We start from the raw sequence: 23,241 nt of genomic DNA, 5'->3' as shown, positions 1-23,241 counted from the left end.
TCTATGTCGTGACGTGGATCGGTTCCTACTTGAACTTCTTCGCCTGTAATTTCGCTGCGTGTCGTTGTGGTTTCTGTGAGAATGTTGACGCGTTTGAAGTGCGTCGGCTAGCCGCTTCGAAAGCTTCTCAACCGCCGACTTTAATTCTGCTAATTCCTCGTCTCGGTTTCGACAGGTTGCCGTTGGTGGGCGTATACTTGTCGGCTCTGGGAACTTTCATGAATTCTGTCGGCTATGTCGGCGAGCTTTTCTGTTGCCGTCTCCTCCGACATCGGAGCGAGGATTTGTTTGGTAGTTGGGGGTAATTTACCCAACCATAGACTCTTCATAATGCTGTCCGACATTTTGTTGTCTCCCAGCAAGGCTTTCATGTGGCGAAGTAGTTGAGAAGGCGTACGGTCTCCTAACTCCACTTGTATAAACAAGTTATGAAGCATGGCTTCGTTAGAAACACCGGTTCGTCGCAGGATTGCTTGCTTCAACGTGTCGTACGGTCTTTCCTCCGGTACATTTTCGAGGAAATCCGTGACTTCCTCTACCATCTCCAACGGCAGATTTTCCACTAGATAACAGTAACGTGCTCATTGTGACGTTACCCGTTTAGCGTCAAATATGGCCTGTAATTGGACGAACCATATTTTTCTATTTGTCGGGTTGATGGGTGGAATATTTAATGCCATGGTTTCGTTGTAGGAATCCGTCTGTTGAAGTTCCATTTTGTTTTGTGTTGAAATTTTTATATTTCAATTTCTTGTGTTTGAAAATGTTCCTCCTCATGGTCGGCAAGTTTTTTTTGTTTTTTTTGGGAAAAATTATTTTTCGTGCGTGCCATGAATTTTTGTGGGAGAGTTTAGTTTACCGCGTGTTTCGTTAAAAAACATTCATTTCATTTTTAAAATAAAGGGGTCACCATTTCATGTTGCGGACCAGGATATAAAATACCCTAACTCGCTACAAGAAAAATTAATGAAACGGATTGAATGAAGGTAACAAAGAACTCAAATGCTGGAATAAAATAAACATGTCGTTTATTTTCTGTTGAGAAATGAAAGTCTTTGTGTACACGTGTTCATTCAGCCGTTGACGACTACGCGCGTGGAAGGAAAGGGGATATGCAATAGAGAAATGCGAAGTGGCAAGCCGGCCTGTAGAAAGAGAGGGTTAAGCTCAGTAGAGCGTTGTGCACATGTCTGTTTTAATGGACCAAAGGCGAAGGGGAGATAAAGTGACGTTAGAGCACGCGGTCGGTTCGTCGACTAAGCAGCTCGAACGCTGGTCCGGATGAAAAAAGGGAAGTTGACAGGTTTTGTTGACTTTTATACTGGAGTTAGTGTTCTGACTGTGCATGTCTGGAATTCCTTTCAGGGGAAGTGACATTTCGCCTGTGCGCACACATATGCGTGTATGTGTGCGTATATGTGTGTACGTTAGCATGTGTGTGTGTGCGCGTGAATTGTGAGTGTGTGTATGAGGATGTGCATATGCGTGTGTGTGTGAGTGCGTATGTGCGTGCGTATGTGTGGGTGTGTATATGTGTGGTAAAACATGTTCGAACATGAGGACCCTTAGCTATCCCTCTCCAAAAAAATGAGTTTTTACTTTTTTAGGCGATTACGTGTGGATATTTTGAAAAAAAATATTTTAGAATTTAAAGTGGGTGATCCTTTTTTCATATAAATTTATTAAAATGATCCCTTGTTTCTAGGGAATTTTTAGGGAAAGGTAACTAATCTTTAATATATGTCTAACCCCCAAGTCTGACTTACAACGTCGTAAAATCACACAAAATCCCATTAAAAAGTAAAACATGCAGAATTCATCTCCTATAGCAAAAACAAAACAACAAAAAAAAAGGGATGGTTAACAGTCTTGAGTCCTAAACCATTAAAAAGCCTTAGCAATAAGGGTGTTACTTTACATTAAATTGGCAGCACTTTTCATACCCATTACCATTCACAATCAAGTATATTTTTGTCTGCTCTGAATATTTTAAAATTGAAACTATGATTTAAATATTTGCCGATTCTACAATACCTTTTTATTTTTGGTTTATTTATATTATTTTTACTTTTCCAAATAAAATTAACGTTAAAGTAATATCTGTTCTGACACTATACTTTATTTTTTTTGTCCTTGGTCAATGAAGGAGAAATCCTTGAAGATTGAGGATTAACAAAAAGATGTTGCCTCAATCCAGAGTTCCTCATTTTGGGGGTAGTGGGGTTTTCACTATCAACCTTTGCTATCGTAGGAAGGCAAGTAAATAATTTTTTCACATGTGGAAAACTTTCTTTTGGTTGTTAATGTTTGCTCAAAAATAAACGCAATAAAGTTCGCTGAGGTGTTTACATATGCTGCATCTTAGAAAAAGTGGTTCAATCTGACAATTAAATGTTGAAAAAATAAATAAAATCATGAATGTTGGCTCTTTAGGGAGGCAAGTAAGTAGGAACAACACAGTCATTTGTTAAAGTGTAAACAGTCAAGAAATTGTAAACAATAACAAAATTCAACAAATACCTTATACTAAATAAAATTCAAGTATCATTTATACATGCTGACACAGTGTTTAGATTCTTTTTATTTCATTTCTTTTAGCTGTCTTTACAACAAATAACTGGTTGCCTGTCACTTAATCATTGGGAACTTTATTCTTGAAAAATTGTATAAAAAATATATGACGACCACTAACTCTAAATTTGGGAGTGGAATTTGAACTTGGGATTAGTGATAGAATAAGTCATTTGTTTACAGCTTTTGAGAAATTAAGCCTCCCTACCTGTTAACCGATAAGTGGGCATTTGTTTATTTTTTTATTCAGTGTGTTTGAACAACATATTTTGAAATTAGAAAAAAAAACAACTTAATTTCAGCATGTTAAAAGTATACAGGTTGGTAGATGATTAAATTCCACTTTTGCTGTTGTTGCTTGGTTTTTACAATTTTCAACTGTTAACTTTTCTACGCTTTAACCAAGTTGTAGCGACCACTATATATGGCCAGAGAAAATCTTCAACAGGAACATTTTCGCAGCAATCACTGTTTTCAACACCCACAAGTATCAGAATGTATAAGCATACAGCATTGCGATTTGACCACTTGCACAAATGGAACAAAGGAATTATGTTGCGTTTCTGTGTGTAGTGATACAGCAAACAGGTTGAAGCGTTCAAGAACATCGTTATGTAAGGATTTGCCATGAAAATCAAATCAGTTTATTCCAGTTTTTTTCTTCTCTTCCTCAAGACTGGATGTCAATGAAACTGTCACTAGGAGGTGTTAAAATCCCCCGTCTTGAATTTGCGTGCCACGCACATCAACCTTGATTCTCATCATGACAAATTACCACATTGAACGAGAAATTAATTCTTCTTTTAAACAATGTTATTTTGAACTTCTGTTTTCTTATATGATGAACACACACACACACACACACACGCATTTTGCATAAACGCTTTAATGACTGTTTTTCTCTTAAAAGTAATCACATTGATTTCAAACCACGTATGACACTCATAATAATAATTTCAAACCATGTATGAAGCTCATAATAATCAGTAATTTTACACTCCGTGCTATTCTTACGAAATCCTCATTTAGCTAGTCCTACATAATGAACACTCATTACAAGAAAACACTTACATTGGAATGACTTCAATTAATATTCCTAATACGTAAATAAATGTTGTTATTTCGTATTAATATAGTGATTTTGAGTGCATAAATTTCTGGAGATATTTCTATATCTTGATTTTGTGCATGTGACACATTTCTATTAATTAATCAGCAATCTTGTTAAATTTACCTTAAATGGACCCACGGATACTCTACTACTTTCGACTTCAAGAAATTGCCGCACTTGCAACCTTGGTCCTAAAAATAAATAGCTCCCGATTATGAATTGATGAACATCGACTCACACCCTTACAAATTAGTGACTTCCAGCTAGAGTACATATAAGTGATAACCCCTTTACCGCGTGAGTTACTATAAAGTGAATAAATACTTTTAAATTAAGGGGAATACTTAGATCGTTTTTTAAACAACAGAGGCTGGAACGCCCCCCACCACCACCACCAAAAAAATGTACTTCGAAAAATGGACTTTATATTGAGTTTTAAGAATGGTTAGCCGAAAAAAAAAATTATGAAAAACAAAACAAATAGTCAATAAATAATTGTTACCAAAAAAATAATTGTTACCAAATAGTCATAAATAATTGTTACCAATAAATGCTACTTTTCTACCTACATGAATGCGTTTCATTTGTTTTAAAGTATTTTCAAGCGCTTTTCTTTATTTTTTAATCTAAACTTGTGGATGTCAAATATCAGATTTTCTAGAAAAAACCTGCTAGCCACTAAATCAAATTTTTTCCTGCTAGATTGCAAACAAAATCTTCAGATCTAGCAAGCAAACCGCTAAATTGGCAACACTATACACAAGGTCACTACACAATAGCTGAACCTACTCACCCCACTTCTTTGGGTAATGATAAACATTGAGTGTTCCTAATAGTAATCTTAATCTTCTTCTTCTATATATATAAAAGGCAAAAATCGGTGTGTATGTATGTATGTATGTATGTTTGTTTGTAACGCTAAAACTTTTGAAAGACGGAACCAGAGTTGACAAATTTGGTATCATATTGCACCTTGATCACCCGGATGACAAATATCGAAATTTCACGTCAAACGGACCAGTAGAAAGGGGTCAACTGATCGTTTTTCTCCTAGGGGGGCCCCCCAAAAAACCTGTCATTTTAACGTTATTCAATACGTGTCACGTGACGTGACGTCAGCTCAAACTTTTGACAGACACAACCAAAGTTGACAAATTATGTATCATATTGAACCTTGATCACCCGCATGACAAATATCAAAATTTCACGTCAAACGGACAATTACAAGGGGGTGAACTTATCATTTTTCTCCCAGGGGGGGCCCCAAAAATCCTGTCATTATAACGTTATTCATTAAGTGTCACGTGACGTGACGTCAGCTCAGTAAAATGTCGGCTGCAGCTGAGGTACGTTAAAACTGCCTTCGGAGGAGAAATTGATACTATAACACAGTTAAATATTAGTTTTCGACTCGAACCGTTATTACCAACGTAATTATCGCACTCCAAAAATAAAAAAAAAAACAAAATTACACGAAAATTGACGTAGGGAAAATGTTTTTATTTTTGCTCGAAGTTTTTTGCCGGCGAAGATGACTTTGCTCTTTGTAATTTACATGTAAACAAAGATTAGCCATTTTGTTTATACATTCTAACTCTGTTAACTTGAAGGGGGAGGGGGGGTATCAGTATCAGGCCGCTTATGTAAACGAAAATTAGGTCGCTTGCACATTTTCCACTTTCTCTCTCTCTCTCTCTCGCCGTCTTTCTCTCTCTCTCTCTCTCTTTCGCCGTCTTTCTCTCTCTCTCTCTCTCTCTCTCTCTCTCTCTCGCCGTCTTTCTCTCTCTCTCTCGCCGTCTTTCTCTCTCTCTCTCACTCTCTTCTATCTCTACACCTTTCCTAACTCTCTATCACCATATTTCTCTCTCTCTCACTCTCTTCTCTCTCTCTCTCTCTCTAGACCTCTTTCTCTTCTCTTTCTCACTCTCACCCTCTTTATCTACTCTCTCTCTCACCCTCTTTCCCTTCTCTTATCTTCTCTCTCTCTCGCCCTGTTTCTCTTCTCTCTAAAGACGGCGAGAGAGAGAGAGAGAGAGAAGGGAAAGAGTGTGAGAGAGAGAGTAGATAAAGAGGGTGAGAGAGAGAAAGAGAAGAGAAAAAAGTCTAGAGAGAGAGAGAGAGAGAGAGAGAAGAGAGTGAGAGAGAGAGAGGATCAACTCGACTCACCATATTTCTCTCTCTCTCTCTCTCACTCTCTTCTCTCTCTCTCTCTAGACCTTTTTCTCTTCTCTTTCTCTCTCTCACCCTCTTTATCTACTCTCTCTCTCACCCTCTTTCCCTTCTCTCTCTTTCTCTCTCTCTCTCTCTCGCCGTCTTTCTCTCTCTCTCTCGCCGTCTTTCTCTCTCTCTCTCGCCGTCTTTCTCTCTCTCTCTCACTCTCTTCTATCTCTACACCTTTCCTAACTCTCTCTATCACCATATTTCTCTCTCTCTGGAAGGGGGGGGTGGCTATCAGTATGAGGCCGCTTAAATACACGAAAATTACTTTTATACGAGTTTGTTTTCTTATGAATGGAACCGCTTTTGTAGGGGGGAGGGGGGAGGAGGCAATGTGCACAGTCTCCCAAGCATTACCTACTATAAAAAAAGATGCACATTTACCCTCTTCTCTCACCCTCTTTCTCTCTCTCTCTCTTTCTCTTCTCTCTCTCACTCTCTTTCTCTATCACCCTCTTCTCTCTCTCTCTTTCTCTTCTCTCTCTCATCCTCTTTCTCTCTCTCTCACCCTCTTCTCTCTCTCTACCTTTTTCTCTTCTCTCTCGCACCCTCTTCTCTCTCTCTCACCCGCTTCTCTCTCTCTACCTCTTTCTCTTCTCTCTCGCACCCTCTTCTCTCTCTCTCACCCGCTTCTCTCTCTCTACCTCTTTCTCTTATCTCTCTCTCTCTCTCAACCTCTTCTCTCTCTCTCTCTTACCCTCTTCTCTCTCTCACTCTCTGTGTACACCTTTTTCTCTTCTCTCTCTCTCTGACCCTCTTTCTCTCTCTCTCACCCTCTTTTTCTGCTCTCTCTCACCCTTCTCTCTCTCTCTCTCTCTACCTCTTTCTCTTCTCTATCACCCTCTTTCCCTGCTCTCTCTCACCTTCATCTCTCTCTCTCTACCTATTTCTCTTCTCTCTCTCTCTCCCTCTGCTCTCTCTCACCCTCTTCTTTCTCCCTCACCCTCTTCTCTCTCTCTCTCTCTCTCTCTACCTCTTTCTCTTATCTCTCTCTCTCACTACCCCTCTCTCTCTCTCTGTCTTACCCTCTTCTCTCTCTCTCTACCTCTTTCTCTTATCTCTCTCTCACTACCTCTCTCTCTCTCACCCTCTTCTCTCTCTCACCCTCTTTCTCTCTTACCCTCTTCTCTCTCTACCTCTTTCACTTCTCTCACCCTCTTTCTCTCACACCCTCTTTCTCTGCTCTCTCTCACCCTCTTCTCTGCTCTCTCTCACCCTCTTCTCTCTCTACCTCTTTCTCTTCTCTCTCTCACCCTCTTCTCTCTCTCTTACCCTCTTTCTCTTCTCTTCTCTTTTCTCTCTCTCTCGCCGTCTTTCTTTTCTCTCTCTCTCACCCTCTTTCTCTTCTCTCTCTCTCTTTCACCCTCATTCTCAACTCACTCTTACCCTCTTCTCTCTCCCTGTCTACCTCTTTCTCTTCTCTCTCTCTCACCCCCTTTCTCTTCTCTCTCTCACACCGTCTTTCTCTTCTCTCTCTCTCCCCTCATTCTCTTCTGTCTCTCTCTCGCCCTCTTTATCTTCTCTCTCTCTCACCCCGTTTCTCTTCTCTCTATATTAGCACTTATCAAGGCCAATAGGCAACTCGAGGATGACAGTTCAAAAGGTCACAGTAGTCAAATTTGGGAAAGAGGATGGAACAACTTTAACGGGAGCATGAGTTATTCAGCGACACCAACCTATTTTGTAATATATATATATATATATATATTGTACAAACTATATATTACCACTTATCAAGGCCTATAGGCCACTCGAGGATGAGAGTTTAAAAGTGCACAGTAGTCAAATTCGGCAAAGATGATGGAACCGCTTTAAGAGGAGGATGAATTATTCAGTGACTCCAACCTATTTTGTTACATATATGTATGTATATATTTTGTAAAAAATATATATTACTACTTATCAAGGCCCATAGGACACTCGAGGATTAGAGTTGAAAAGTGCACAGCAGTCAAACTGGGAAAGATGATGGAACCGCTTTAAGAGGAGGATGAATTATTCAGTGACTCCAACCTATTTTGTTACATATATGTATGTATATATTTTGTAAAAAATATATATTACTACTTATCAAGGCCCATAGGACACTCGAGGATTAGAGTTGAAAAGTGCACAGTAGTCAAATCTGGGAAAGAGGATGGAACCGCTTTAACGGGAGGATGAGATATTCAGCGACTCCAACCTATTTTGGTATATATATATTTATATCTATATTTATTTTTAAATATATATTACCACTTATCAAGGCCCATAGGCCACACGAGGATGAGAGTTTAAAAGTGCACAGTAGTCAAATTCGGCAAAGATGATGGAACCGCTTTAAGAGGAGGATGAATTATTCAGTGACTCCAACCTATTTTGTTATATATATGTATGTATATATTTTGTAAAAAATATATATTACTACTTATCAAGGCCCATAGGACACTCGAGGATTAGAGTTGAAAAGTGCACAGTAGTCAAATTCGGGAAAGAGGATGGAACCGCTTTCACGGGAGGATGAGTTATTCAGCGACTCCAACCTATTTTTTTATATATATATTTATATCTATATTTATTAAAAAATATATATTACCACTTATCAAGGACAATAGGCCACTCGAGGATGAGAGTTGAAAAGTGCATAGTAGTAAAATTCGGGAAAGAGGATGGAACCGCTTTAACGGGAGGATGAGTTATTCAGCGACTCCAACCTATTTTTTATATATATATATATATATCTATATTTATAACAAAAATATATTACCACTTATCAAGGCCCAGAGGCCACTCGAGGATAAGAGTTGAAAAGTGCACAGTAATCAAATTCGGGAAAGAGGATGGAACAGTTTTAACGGGAGGATGAGTTATTCAGCGACTCCAACCTATTTTGTTATATATATATTTATATCTATATTTACTAAAAAATATATATTACCACTTATCAAGGCCCATAGGCTACTCGAGGATGAGAGTGGAAAAGTGGACAGTAGTCAAATTCGGGAAAGAGGATGGAACCTCTTTAACGGGAGGATGAGTTATTCAGCCACTCCAACCTATTTTGTTATATATATATATATATATATATATATATTTTTTTTTTGTACAAACTATATATTACCACTTATCAAGGCCCAGAGGCCACACGAGGATGAGAGTTTAAAAGTGCACAGTAGTCAAATTTGGGAAAGAGGATTTAATCGCTTTAATAGGAGGATGAATTATTCAGCGACTCACACCTGTTTTGGTATATATATATATATATATTTTTAAAAAAATATGTATTACCACTTATCAAGGCCCATAGGCCACTCGAGGATGAGAGTTAAAAAGTCCACAGTAGTCAAATTTGGGAAAGAGGATGGAACCGCTTTAACAGGAGGATGAGTTATTCAGCAACTCCAACCTATTTTGTTATATATATATATATATATATATATATATATATATAGATATATTTTTCATAAAATATGTATTACCACTTATCAAGGCCCATAGTCCACTCGAGGACGAGAGTTGAAAAGTGCACAGTAGTCAAATTGGGGAAAGAGGATGGAACCGCTTTAACGGGAGGATGAGTTATTCAGCGACTCCAACCTATTTTGTTATTTTGTAAAAAATATATATGACCACTTATCAAGGCCCAGAGGCCACTCGAGGATAAGAGTTGAAAAGTGCACAGTAGTCAAATTCGGGAAATTTGTTATATATCTATTTTTTTGTTACTTAGGCATTTCCACTTATCAAGGCCCAGATACATCTCGAGGATAAGAGTTAAATGTGCACAGTAGTCAATTGGACAATAAGGCCCAGAGGCCACCCGAGGATAAGGGTTGAAAATGGCAGTAGTTAATTGGACAACATAGTAATACTTAGTAATGGAAAGTCGGGAAATTTGTTATATATATATTTATATTTTGTTTATATAGGCATTACCACTTATCAAGGCGTAGAGGCCACTAGAGGATAAGTGTTGAAAAGTGCAGTAGTCAATTGGACAAAATATAGTAATTGTTAGTAATGGAAATTCAGTAAATTTGTTATATATATATTAATATTTAGTTAAATACGCATTACCACTTATCAAAGCCCACAGGCCACTCGAGGATAAGGATTGAAAAGTGCACCGTAGTAGTCGGTTGTAATGGAAATGCGGGATATTTGTAATATACCTATTTTTTGTTACTTAGGCACAACCACTTATTAAGGCCCAGAGGCCACTCGATGGTATTACCACTTATCAAGGCCCAGAGGCCACTCGAGGATAAGCGTTTAAAAGTGCAGTAGTCAATTGGACAATATAGTAATCGTTAGTAATGGAAATTCAGTAAATTTGTTATATATATGTATATTTTGTTACATACGCATTACCATTTATCAAGGCCCAGAGGCCACTCGAGGATAAGGATTGAAAAGTGCACAGTAGTCAATTGGACAATATAGTAATCGTTAGTAATGGAAATTCAGTAAATTTGTTATATACCTATTTTTTGTTACTTAGTCATTTCCACTTATCAAGGCCCAGAGGCCACTCGAGCATAAGAGTTAAAAAGTCCACAGTAGTCAATTGGACAATAAGGCCCAGAGGCCACCCGAGGATAAGGGTTAAAAAGTGCAGTAGTCAATTGATCAATATAGTAATCGTTAGTAATTACTACTTCTCAAGGCCCAGAGGCCACTCGAGGATAAGGGTTGAAAAGCGCAGTAGTCAATTGGACAATACAGTAATCGTTAGTAATGGAAATTCAGTAAATTTGTTATATATATATATATTTATATTTTGCTAAATACGCATTACTACTTATCAAGGCCCAGACGCCACTCGAGGATAAGAGTTGAAAATATTCAACAAATTTTTTATCTACAGATTAGAAAATTTGTATATAGGGTATCCAGACATATGGAATATATCTAGCATAATCTATCTATTATATCTATAAAAGTCAGAATGTTTGTGTGTGTGGGTGTGTGTGAGGTAGAGAGAGAGAGAGAGAGAACAATTCTTAACCTATATATTCAACAAATTTTTTATCTACAGATTTTAAATTTGTTATAAAGGGTATTCATACATATGGAAATATATCTAGCATAATCTATCTATTATATCTACAAAAGTGAAAATGTGTGTGTCTGTGAGAGAGAGAGCAATTCTCAACCTATATACTCAACAAATTTTTTATCTACAGATTAGATAATTTGTATATAGGGTATTCAGACATATGGAAATATATCTAGCATAATCTATCTATTATATCTATAAAAGTGAGAATGTTTGCGTGTGTGTGTGTGTGAGGTAGCAAGAGAGAGAGAGACAGAGCGAGAGAACAATTCTCAACCTATATATTCAACAAATTTTTTATCTACAGATTTGAAAATTGGTATATAAGGTATTCAGACATATGGAAATATATCTAGCATAATCTATCTATTATGTCTATAAAAGTGAGAATATGTCTGTGTGTGAGAGAGAGAGAGAGTAAGAACAATTCTCACCCTTTATATTCAACAAATTTTTATCTACAGATTAGAAAATTTTTATATAGTGTATTCAGACATATGGAAATATATCTAGCATAATCTATTATATCTATAAAAGTGAGCATGTGTGAGAGGAGAGAGAGAGAGAGAACAATTCTCAACCTATATACTCAACAAATTTTTTATCTACAGATTTGAAAATTTGTATATAGATTATTCAGACATATGGAAATATATCTAGCATAATTTATCTATTATATCTATAAAAGTGAGAATGTGTGGGTGTGTGAGAGAGAGAATGAGAGAGAACAATTCTCAGCTTATATATGCAACAAATTGTTTATCTACAGATCCGAAATATCACATTTGTATAGAAGTAGAAATCTGGATACCTATTCTGATACCTAATAAAAGAAAGGACACTCTTTGGGGCGGATTTTGATGATAACAAGTCACTACTAAGAAATTATAATAAACATTGAAATAATTTAAGAATTTTATCAAAATAAAATTGCATGGTAATCACCCAATTTCTGCCACAAAATTTTGATTGGCAAAACTCATAAACAGAAAATATATATTTTCTAATTTCATCTTTTTTTTTTACATAATCTGATTTGATGTTTTCCTTAATATTCAAATCACTATATTTTGCTGCTTAATATCAAATACAGCAAATGAGTTATTTTTTATGCATCAAACAATTACATTTTCTCATTCATCCAAACTAATCACTGAACATCAATTTCATATTTTCTTCACTAAAATATTACTGTGCTTGATGTCATCAAGTGGAGCGGATCATTTTTTTTTTTCATTTGTTCACACATTTTTCCAATTTATATATATTTTGTCTAAGATTCTTAGCCTATGTCATTGCATACCAAGCTGTTTATTAAAAGTTACGGTTCACTGTAAACACATACGTTATACCAAAATAAAAACGCTTCAGATAATGTCTTGATATTCAATTCAGTTTCTCACATGACATCTTATGAAGTTAGTAGAAATGTTACAGACTTTTGAATCTCGAACACTTTCAATACTGTGCACTGATATTTTCTTTTTTGGAATATAAGCACATTCATGATTTTTTTTTACAAACGTCAACAAATTTCACAATGTGTAGCAATGTACTGAAACAATTATAAAAATATTTGTTTTTATTTTGGATGATGCAGGGCATCCGAAGAGAGATTTTTCTAACAAAATGAAAGTATAATTTTTAGCAATAGGTATCTAGGAAAAGGCCACTACATACGTTATAAATTCCAAATTTCCACAACCTGGCAAATACTGGTACACGCTAGCAAATTTAGATTTGCAATTACAGAATATGATTCTAATTTTTTCCTTTGCTCTTTATTCTAACACTACACTAAGTTTACTGTTTTATTTCGCTGCAGTTGATATTGTGTAGAACAATAAGAAAATCATAGTGAACAATGCATTCAACAAAATTTCACACACATTTCTAGATACCTATATCTAATAAGTTCAAAAGAAAGGACACACTTAGGGAGGTATTTTGGTGGTCAAGTCACTAAATAGAGATTAGCTGGTTTCCCGGCAGAGCCCAGGATGTAATAAACATTGACTGAAATACATGTTCTAGCTGGTTTCTAGGCGTTGCCAGGGATGTAATATAGACACATTATGTTGTATATTACCTGTTCTCTTCTCCCTAAGGTAAAACAATTTCATATACATGCTGTAAATTACCTATGCTAGGGATAAAACATGAACAATACCAGTCCGGGGGTAGATAAAACAAATAATACATAGAGATGAAAGATTCCTCTCCCCTAAGAATAAAACATATGTTCAATATCTGCTTTTGTTTTTTCATTGTTTATACGGTCCCGAGCAACGCCGGGTAGCCCTGCTAGTCTATATATATAAAAGGCAAAAATCGGTGTGTATGTATGTATGTATGTATGTATGTTTGTTTGTAACGCTAAAACTTTTGAAAGACGGAACCAGAGTTGACAAATTTGGTATCATATTGCACCTTGATCACCCGGATGACAAATATCGAAATTTCACGTCAAACGGACCAGTAGAAAGGGGTCAACTGATCGTTTTTCTCCTAGGGGGGCCCCCCAAAAAACCTGTCATTTTAACGTTATTCAATACGTGTCACGTGACGTGACGTCAGCTCAAACTTTTGACAGACACAACCAAAGTTGACAAATTATGTATCATATTGAACCTTGATCACCCGCATGACAAATATCGAAATTCCACACCAAACGGACCATTAAAAGGGGGTGAACTGATCATTTCTCTCCTAGGGGGGCCCCCCAAAAAACCTGTCATTTTAATGTTAATATTACATAATCCAAAAACGCTTAGTCATGTCACGTGACGTGACGTCAACATCCAGTAATGGCGAACAAATGTAAACAAACACTTTGTTTTACCGATACTTTTGTAATTTCTCTTCTGCTTTGTTCTAGAGATTATTAAACTCCATGACAATGTCTCCAACGTATTTAACTGGTTAAAAATAGTATTTATACAAGAGTTTTAACGAAAAATATCAGGAAAAAATGTACAGGAATAAAAAAAAATTCAGCTTTCAAAATATTCGTCGATAAAAAAACCGATCTTTATATTTACGCTAGCCATTTTGTATATTACCACGTGACCTGCTATCTCTTAAACTGGAGGGGGGGGGATCCACTTGAATCCAACAAAACCAGTAATTTTTTTTTTCTATTATATATACATCATTTTCTATAAAATTAAGTGTAGACTTTATAATTAAAACAAAAAATGTTATTCATACTAAAAAAAAAAAACGCTTAGTCATGTCACGTGACGTGACGTCAACATCCACTAATGGCGAACAATTGTACCTATTTACTATGCCTCCCCACGGGACAGAGTTAGACACCAGGGTCGTTTTTTAACGTGGAGAAAAGGTACAAAAATAAAAATTGTCTCAGTCGTGGAGGATTTCTCCTCCACCGAAAGAGAACAAGAAATAGAAGTGCAGCATCTGAAGAACAGATACTACACTTTGATCTTGACCAAAAGGCCAAGAATGCGAACAATTGTAAATAACAACTTTTTTCACAAAACCAACACCGTCTTTCTTTTTTTTCTCTCTCTCACCCACTTACTCTTCCCTCTCTCTCACCCTCTTTCTCTTGACGTCACACCACTGTTAAACTGTGGGGGGGGGGGGAACACATTCCCAGGCATTATCTCCTATAGATGCACATTTTATTAGAAATTCAGCTTTCAAAATATTAGACGATAATAAAAATATAAAACCAACACCCTCTTTCTCTTTTCTCTCTCTCTCACCAACTTACTCTTCTCTCTCTCTCACCCTCTTTCTCTTGACCTCCTACTACTGTTAAACTGTGTGTGTGTGGGGGGGGGAAGAGGAAGCTTGAAAACCAACAAAAACAGTGCACAGTTTCCCAAGCATTTGGGGTGGGAAGGGGGGGAAGAAGCCGAGCGCACAGTTTCGTGTGAGAGAGAGAGAACAATTCTCAACCTATATACTCAACAAATTTTTTATCTACAGATTTGAAAGTTTGTATATAGGGTATTCAGACATATGGAAATATATCTAGCATAATCTATCTATTATATCTATAAAAGTGAAAATGTGTGTGTGTGTGAGGTAGCCAGAGAGAGAGAGAGAGAGAGAGAGAGAGAGAGAGACAACAATTCTCAACCTATATATTCAATACATTTTTTATCTACAGATTTGAAAATTTGTATATAGGGTATTCAGACATATGGAAATATATCTAGCATAATCTATCTATTATATCTATAAAAGTGAAAATGTGTGTGTGTGTGTGTGTGTGTGCGTAAGAGAGAGAGAGAACAATTCTCAACCTATATACTCAACGTATTTTTATCTACGGATTTTAAACTTTGTATATAGGGTATTCAGACATATAGAAATATATCTAGCATAATCTATACATTATATCTATAAAAGTGAGAATGTGAGTGTGTGAGAGAGAGAGAACAATTCTCAACCTATATATTCAACAAATTTTTTACCTACAGATTTGAAAATTTGTATATTGGGTATTCAGACATATGGAAATATATCTAGCATAATCGATCTATTATATCTATAAAAGTCAGAATGTTTGCGTGTGGTTGTGTGTGTAAGGTTGCGAGAGAGAGAGAGAGAACAATTCTCAACCTATCTATTCAATAAATTTGTTATCTACAGATTTGACCATTTGTATATAGGGTATTCAGACATATGGAAATATATCCAGCATAATCTATCTATTATATCCATAAAAGTGAGAATGTGTGCGTGAGAGAGAGAGAGAGAGAGAGAGAGAGAGTAAGTACAATTCTCACCCTATATATTCAACAAATTTTTTATCTACCGATTAGAAAATTTGTATATAGGGTATTCAGACATATGGAAATATATCTAGCATAATCTATCTATTATATCTAGAAAAGTGAGATTGTGTGTGAAAGAGAGAGAGAGAAGAGAGAGAGAGAGAACAATTCTCAACCTATATATTCAACTAATTTTTATGTACAGATCTGAAAATTTGTATACAGGGTATTCAGACATATGGAAATATATCTAGCATAATCTATTATATCTATAAAAGGTAGAATGTGTGTGTGTGTGTGTGAGTGAGTGAGTGAGTGAGTGAGTGAGAGAGAGAGAGAGAGAGAGAGAACAATTCTCAACCTATATACTCAACAAATTTTGTATCTACAGATTTGATAATTTGTATATAGGGTATTCAGACATAAGGAAATATATCTAGCATAATCTATCTATTATATCTATAAAAGTGAGAATGTGTGTGAAAGAGAGAGAGAGAGAACAATTCTCAACCTATATATTCAACAAATTCTATCTTTACAGATTTGAAAATTTGTATATAGGGTATTCAGACATTTGGAAATATATCTAGCATAATCTATTATATCTATAAAAGTGAGAATGTGTGTGTGAGAGAGAGAGAAAGAACAATTCTCAACCTATATACTCAACAAATTTTTTATCTACAGATTTAAAAATTTGTATATAGGGTATTCAGACATATAGAAATATATCTAGCATAACCTATCTATTATATCTATAAAATGACCATGTGTGTGTGTGTGAGAGAGAGAGAGAGAGTCAGAGAGAGAGAGAGAACAATTTTCAGCTTGTGTGTGTGTGAGAAAGAGAGAGAGAGAAAGAGAGGAAGGAAAATTCTCACCCTATATATTCAACAAATTTTTTATCTACATATTAGAAAATTTGGATATAGGGTATTCAGACGTATGGAAATATATCTAGCATAATCTATCTATTATATCTATAAAAGTGAGAATGTGTGTGTGAGAGAGAGAGAAAGAGAGAGAGAGAGAACAATTCTCAACCTATATATTCAACTAATTTTTTATCTACAGATTTGAAAATGTGTATATTGGGTATTCAGACATATGTAAATATATCTGGCATAATCTATGTATTATATCTATAAAAGTGTGAATGTGAGTGATGGAAAGAGCAAAAAATTCTCAACCTATATAACCTATAAAAGTGAGAATATGTGTGAGAGAGAGAGAGAGAGAGAGAACAATTCTCAACCTATATATTCCACACATTTTTGGGCACAGATTTGGAAATTTGTATATAGGGTAGGCAGACATATAGAAATATATCTAGCATAATCTATCTATTATATCTATAAAAGTGAGAACTTGTGTGTGTGTGTGTGTGTGTGTGAGAGAGAGAGAGAACAATTCTTAACCTACATACTCAACAAATTTTTTACCTACAGTTTAGAAAATTTGTATATAGGGTATTCAGACATATGGAAATATATCTAGCATAATCTATCTATTATAACTACAAAAGTTAGAATGTGTGTGTGAGAGAGAGAGAGAGAACAATTCTAAACCTATATATTCAACAAATTTTTTATCTACAGATTTGAAACTTTGTATATAGGGTATTCAGACATATGGAAATATATCTAGCATAATCTATCTATTTTATCTATAAAAGTGAGAATGCGTGTGTGTGAGATAGCGAGAGAGAGAGAGAGAGAAAAAGAGAGAGATAAAAATTCTCAACCTATACATTCAACAAATTTTTTATCCACAGATTTGAACATTTGTATATAGGGTGTTCAGACATATAGAAATATATCTAGCATAATCTATCTATTATATGTATAAAAGTGAGAATGTGTGTGTGTGTGAGAGAGAGGACAATTGTCAACCTATGTATACAACAAATTTTTTATCTACAGATTTCAAAATTTGTATATTGGGCATTCAGACATATTTCAATATATCTGGCATAATCTGTCTATTATATCTATAAAAGTGAGAATGTGTGTGATAGAGAGAGAGAACAATTCTCAACCTATATACTCAACAAATTTTTTATCTACAGATTTGAAAATTTGTATATAGGGTATTCAGACATATGGAAATATATCTAGCATAATCTATTATATCTATAAAAGTGAGAATGTGTGTGTGTGTGTGTGAGAGAGAGAGAGAGAGAGAGAGAACAATTCTCAACCCATATACTCAACAAATTCTTTATCTACAGATTTTAAAATTTGTATATAGAGTATTCATACAAATAGAAATATATCTAGGATAATCTTTCTATTATATCTATAAAAGTGAGAATGTGTGTGTGTGTGAGCGAGAGAGAGAGAGAGAGAGAGAGAGAGAGAGAACAGTTCTCAACCTATACATTCAACAAATTTTTATATATAGGGTATTCAGAAATATCGAAATATATCTAGCATAATCTATTATATCTTTAAAAGTTAGAATGTGTGTGTGAGAGATAGAGAGAACAATTCTCAACCTATGCACTCTACAAATTTTCTATCTACAAATTAGAAAATTTGTATATAGGGTATTCACACATATGGAAATATATCTAGCATAATCTATCTATTATATCTATAAAAGTTAGAATGTGTGTGTGAGGTAGCCAGAGAGAGAGAGAGAGAGAGAGTAAGAACAATTTTCAACCTATATATTCAACAAATATTTGATCTACAGATTAGAAAATTTGTATATAGGGTATTCAGACATATGGAAATATACCTAGCATAATCTATCTATTATATCTCTAAAATTGAGAATGTGTGTGTGAGAGAGAGAGAGAGAACAATTTTCAACCTATATACTCAACAAATTTTTTTATCTACAGATTTGAAAATTTGTATATAGGGTATTCAGACATATGGAAATATATCTAGAGTAATCTATCTATTATATCTATAAAAGTGAGAATGCGTGTGTGTGTGAGAGAGAGCGACACAGAACAATTCTCAACCTATATATTCAACAAATTTTTTATGTACAGATCTGAAATATCACATTTGTATAGAAGTAGAAATCTTGATACCTACTCTGATACCTAATAAAAGAAAGGACACTCTTTAGGGCGGATTTTGATTATAACAAGTCACTAATTAGAAATTATAATAAACATTCTAATAATTTAAGAATTTTACCAAAATAAAATTGCATGGTAATCACCCAATTTCTGCCACAAAATTTTGATTGGCAGAACTCATAAACATAAAATATATATTTTCTAATTTCATCTTTTTTTTTTCTTTTTACATAATCTGGTTTGATGTTTTCCCAAATATTCAAATCACTATATTTTGCTGCTTAATTTCAAAATATTAGACGATAATAAAAATATAAAACCAACACCCTCTTTCTCTTTTCTCTCTCTCTCACCAACTTACTCTTCTCTCTCTCTCACCCTCTTTCTCTTGACCTCCTACTACTGTTAAACTGTGTGTGTGTGGGGGGGGGGGAAGAGGCAGCTTGAAAACCAACAAAAACAGTGCACAGTTTCCCAAGCATTTGGGGTGGGAAGGGGGGGAAGAAGCCGAGCGCACAGTTTCGTGTGAGAGAGAGAGAACAATTCTCAACCTATATACTCAACAAATTTTTTATCTACAGATTTGAAAGTTTGTATATAGGGTATTCAGACATATGGAAATATATCTAGCATAATCTATCTATTATATCTATAAAAGTGAAAATGTGTGTGTGTGTGAGGTAGCCAGAGAGAGAGAGAGAGAGAGAGAGAGAGAGAGACAACAATTCTCAACCTATATATTCAATACATTTTTTATCTACAGATTTGAAAATTTGTATATAGGGTATTCAGACATATGGAAATATATCTAGCATAATCTATCTATTATATCTATAAAAGTGAAAATGTGTGTGTGTGCGTGTGTGTGTGCGTAAGAGAGAGAGAGAACAATTCTCAACCTATATACTCAACGTATTTTTATCTACGGATTTTAAACTTTGTATATAGGGTATTCAGACATATAGAAATATATCTAGCATAATCTATACATTATATCTATAAAAGTGAGAATGTGAGTGTGTGAGAGAGAGAGAACAATTCTCAACCTATATATTCAACAAATTTTTTACCTACAGATTTGAAAATTTGTATATTGGGTATTCAGACATATGGAAATATATCTAGCATAATCGATCTATTATATCTATAAAAGTCAGAATGTTTGCGTGTGGTTGTGTGTGTAAGGTTGCGAGAGAGAGAGAGAGAACAATTCTCAACCTATCTATTCAATAAATTTGTTATCTACAGATTTGACCATTTGTATATAGGGTATTCAGACATATGGAAATATATCCAGCATAATCTATCTATTATATCCATAAAAGTGAGAATGTGTGCGTGAGAGAGAGAGAGAGAGAGAGAGAGAGTAAGTACAATTCTCACCCTATATATTCAACAAATTTTTTATCTACCGATTAGAAAATTTGTATATAGGGTATTCAGACATATGGAAATATATCTAGCATAATCTATCTATTATATCTAGAAAAGTGAGATTGTGTGTGAAAGAGAGAGAGAGAAGAGAGAGAGAGAGAACAATTCTCAACCTATATATTCAACTAATTTTTATGTACAGATCTGAAAATTTGTATACAGGGTATTCAGACATATGGAAATATATCTAGCATAATCTATTATATCTATAAAAGGTAGAATGTGTGTGTGTGTGTGTGAGTGAGTGAGTGAGTGAGTGAGTGAGAGAGAGAGAGAGAGAGAACAATTCTCAACCTATATACTCAACAAATTTTGTATCTACAGATTTGATAATTTGTATATAGGGTATTCAGACATAAGGAAATATATCTAGCATAATCTATCTATTATATCTATAAAAGTGAGAATGTGTGTGAAAGAGAGAGAGAGAGAACAATTCTCAACCTATATATTCAACAAATTCTATCTTTACAGATTTGAAAATTTGTATATAGGGTATTCAGACATTTGGAAATATATCTAGCATAATCTATTATATCTATAAAAGTGAGAATGTGTGTGTGAGAGAGAGAGAAAGAACAATTCTCAACCTATATACTCAACAAATTTTTTATCTACAGATTTAAAAATTTGTATATAGGGTATTCAGACATATAGAAATATATCTAGCATAACCTATCTATTATATCTATAAAATGACCATGTGTGTGTGTGTGAGAGAGAGAGAGAGAGTCAGAGAGAGAGAGAGAACAATTTTCAGCTTGTGTGTGTGTGAGAAAGAGAGAGAGAGAAAGAGAGGAAGGAAAATTCTCACCCTATATATTCAACAAATTTTTTATCTACATATTAGAAAATTTGGATATAGGGTATTCAGACGTATGGAAATATATCTAGCATAATCTATCTATTATATCTATAAAAGTGAGAATGTGTGTGTGAGAGAGAGAGAAAGAGAGAGAGAGAGAACAATTCTCAACCTATATATTCAACTAATTTTTTATCTACAGATTTGAAAATGTGTATATTGGGTATTCAGACATATGTAAATATATCTGGCATAATCTATGTATTATATCTATAAAAGTGTGAATGTGAGTGATGGAAAGAGCAAAAAATTCTCAACCTATATAACCTATAAAAGTGAGAATATGTGTGAGAGAGAGAGAGAGAGAGAACAATTCTCAACCTATATATTCCACACATTTTTGGGCACAGATTTGGAAATTTGTATATAGGGTAGGCAGACATATAGAAATATATCTAGCATAATCTATCTATTATATCTATAAAAGTGAGAACTTGTGTGTGTGTGTGTGTGTGTGTGAGAGAGAGAGAGAACAATTCTTAACCTACATACTCAACAAATTTTTTACCTACAGTTTAGAAAATTTGTATATAGGGTATTCAGACATATGGAAATATATCTAGCATAATCTATCTATTATAACTACAAAAGTTAGAATGTGTGTGTGAGAGAGAGAGAGAGAACAATTCTAAACCTATATATTCAACAAATTTTTTATCTACAGATTTGAAACTTTGTATATAGGGTATTCAGACATATGGAAATATATCTAGCATAATCTATCTATTTTATCTATAAAAGTGAGAATGCGTGTGTGTGAGATAGCGAGAGAGAGAGAGAGAGAAAAAGAGAGAGATAAAAATTCTCAACCTATACATTCAACAAATTTTTTATCCACAGATTTGAACATTTGTATATAGGATGTTCAGACATATAGAAATATATCTAGCATAATCTATCTATTATATGTATAAAAGTGAGAATGTGTGTGTGTGTGAGAGAGAGGACAATTGTCAACCTATGTATACAACAAATTTTTTATCTACAGATTTCAAAATTTGTATATTGGGCATTCAGACATATTTCAATATATCTGGCATAATCTGTCTATTATATCTATAAAAGTGAGAATGTGTGTGATAGAGAGAGAGAACAATTCTCAACCTATATACTCAACAAATTTTTTATCTACAGATTTGAAAATTTGTATATAGGGTATTCAGACATATGGAAATATATCTAGCATAATCTATTATATCTATAAAAGTGAGAATGTGTGTGTGTGTGTGTGTGAGAGAGAGAGAGAGAGAGAGAGAACAATTCTCAACCCATATACTCAACAAATTCTTTATCTACAGATTTTAAAATTTGTATATAGAGTATTCATACAAATAGAAATATATCTAGGATAATCTTTCTATTATATCTATAAAAGTGAGAATGTGTGTGTGTGTGAGCGAGAGAGAGAGAGAGAGAGAGAGAGAGAGAGAACAGTTCTCAACCTATACATTCAACAAATTTTTATATATAGGGTATTCAGAAATATCGAAATATATCTAGCATAATCTATTATATCTTTAAAAGTTAGAATGTGTGTGTGAGAGATAGAGAGAACAATTCTCAACCTATGCACTCTACAAATTTTTTATCTACAAATTAGAAAATTTGTATATAGGGTATTCACACATATGGAAATATATCTAGCATAATCTATCTATTATATCTATAAAAGTTAGAATGTGTGTGTGAGGTAGCCAGAGAGAGAGAGAGAGAGAGTAAGAACAATTTTCAACCTATATATTCAACAAATATTTGATCTACAGATTAGAAAATTTGTATATAGGGTATTCAGACATATGGAAATATACCTAGCATAATCTATCTATTATATCTCTAAAATTGAGAATGTGTGTGTGAGAGAGAGAGAGAGAACAATTTTCAACCTATATACTCAACAAATTTTTTTATCTACAGATTTGAAAATTTGTATATAGGGTATTCAGACATATGGAAATATATCTAGAGTAATCTATCTATTATATCTATAAAAGTGAGAATGCGTGTGTGTGTGAGAGAGAGCGACACAGAACAATTCTCAACCTATATATTCAACAAATTTTTTATGTACAGATCTGAAATATCACATTTGTATAGAAGTAGAAATCTTGATACCTACTCTGATACCTAATAAAAGAAAGGACACTCTTTAGGGCGGATTTTGATTATAACAAGTCACTAATTAGAAATTATAATAAACATTCTAATAATTTAAGA

At 34.4% G+C, this 23,241-nt stretch overlaps 1 protein-coding gene, 1 long non-coding RNA gene and 1 pseudogene across 2 annotated transcripts in view; 1 reads left to right on the top strand and 2 right to left on the bottom strand.

Moving 5' to 3' along the window:
* LOC145241479 (spliceosome RNA helicase DDX39B) overlaps positions 1–23,241 on the bottom strand; it is a 428,954-nt gene that overhangs the window by 198,289 nt on the left and 207,424 nt on the right. The gene's annotated exons all lie outside the window — the stretch shown is intronic.
* LOC145241481 (uncharacterized) overlaps positions 1–23,241 on the top strand; it is a 273,326-nt gene that overhangs the window by 155,404 nt on the left and 94,681 nt on the right. The window lies entirely within an intron of this gene.
* LOC145241818 (U2 spliceosomal RNA) lies at positions 14,279–14,412 on the bottom strand (annotated as a pseudogene).

This window comes from Euprymna scolopes, chromosome 20 (genome assembly GCF_053919585.1).
Source record: "Euprymna scolopes isolate OS-2025 chromosome 20, ASM5391958v1, whole genome shotgun sequence".
NCBI lineage: Eukaryota > Metazoa > Mollusca > Cephalopoda > Sepiida > Sepiolidae > Euprymna > Euprymna scolopes.
This window is presented reverse-complemented; position numbering and strand designations above follow the sequence as displayed.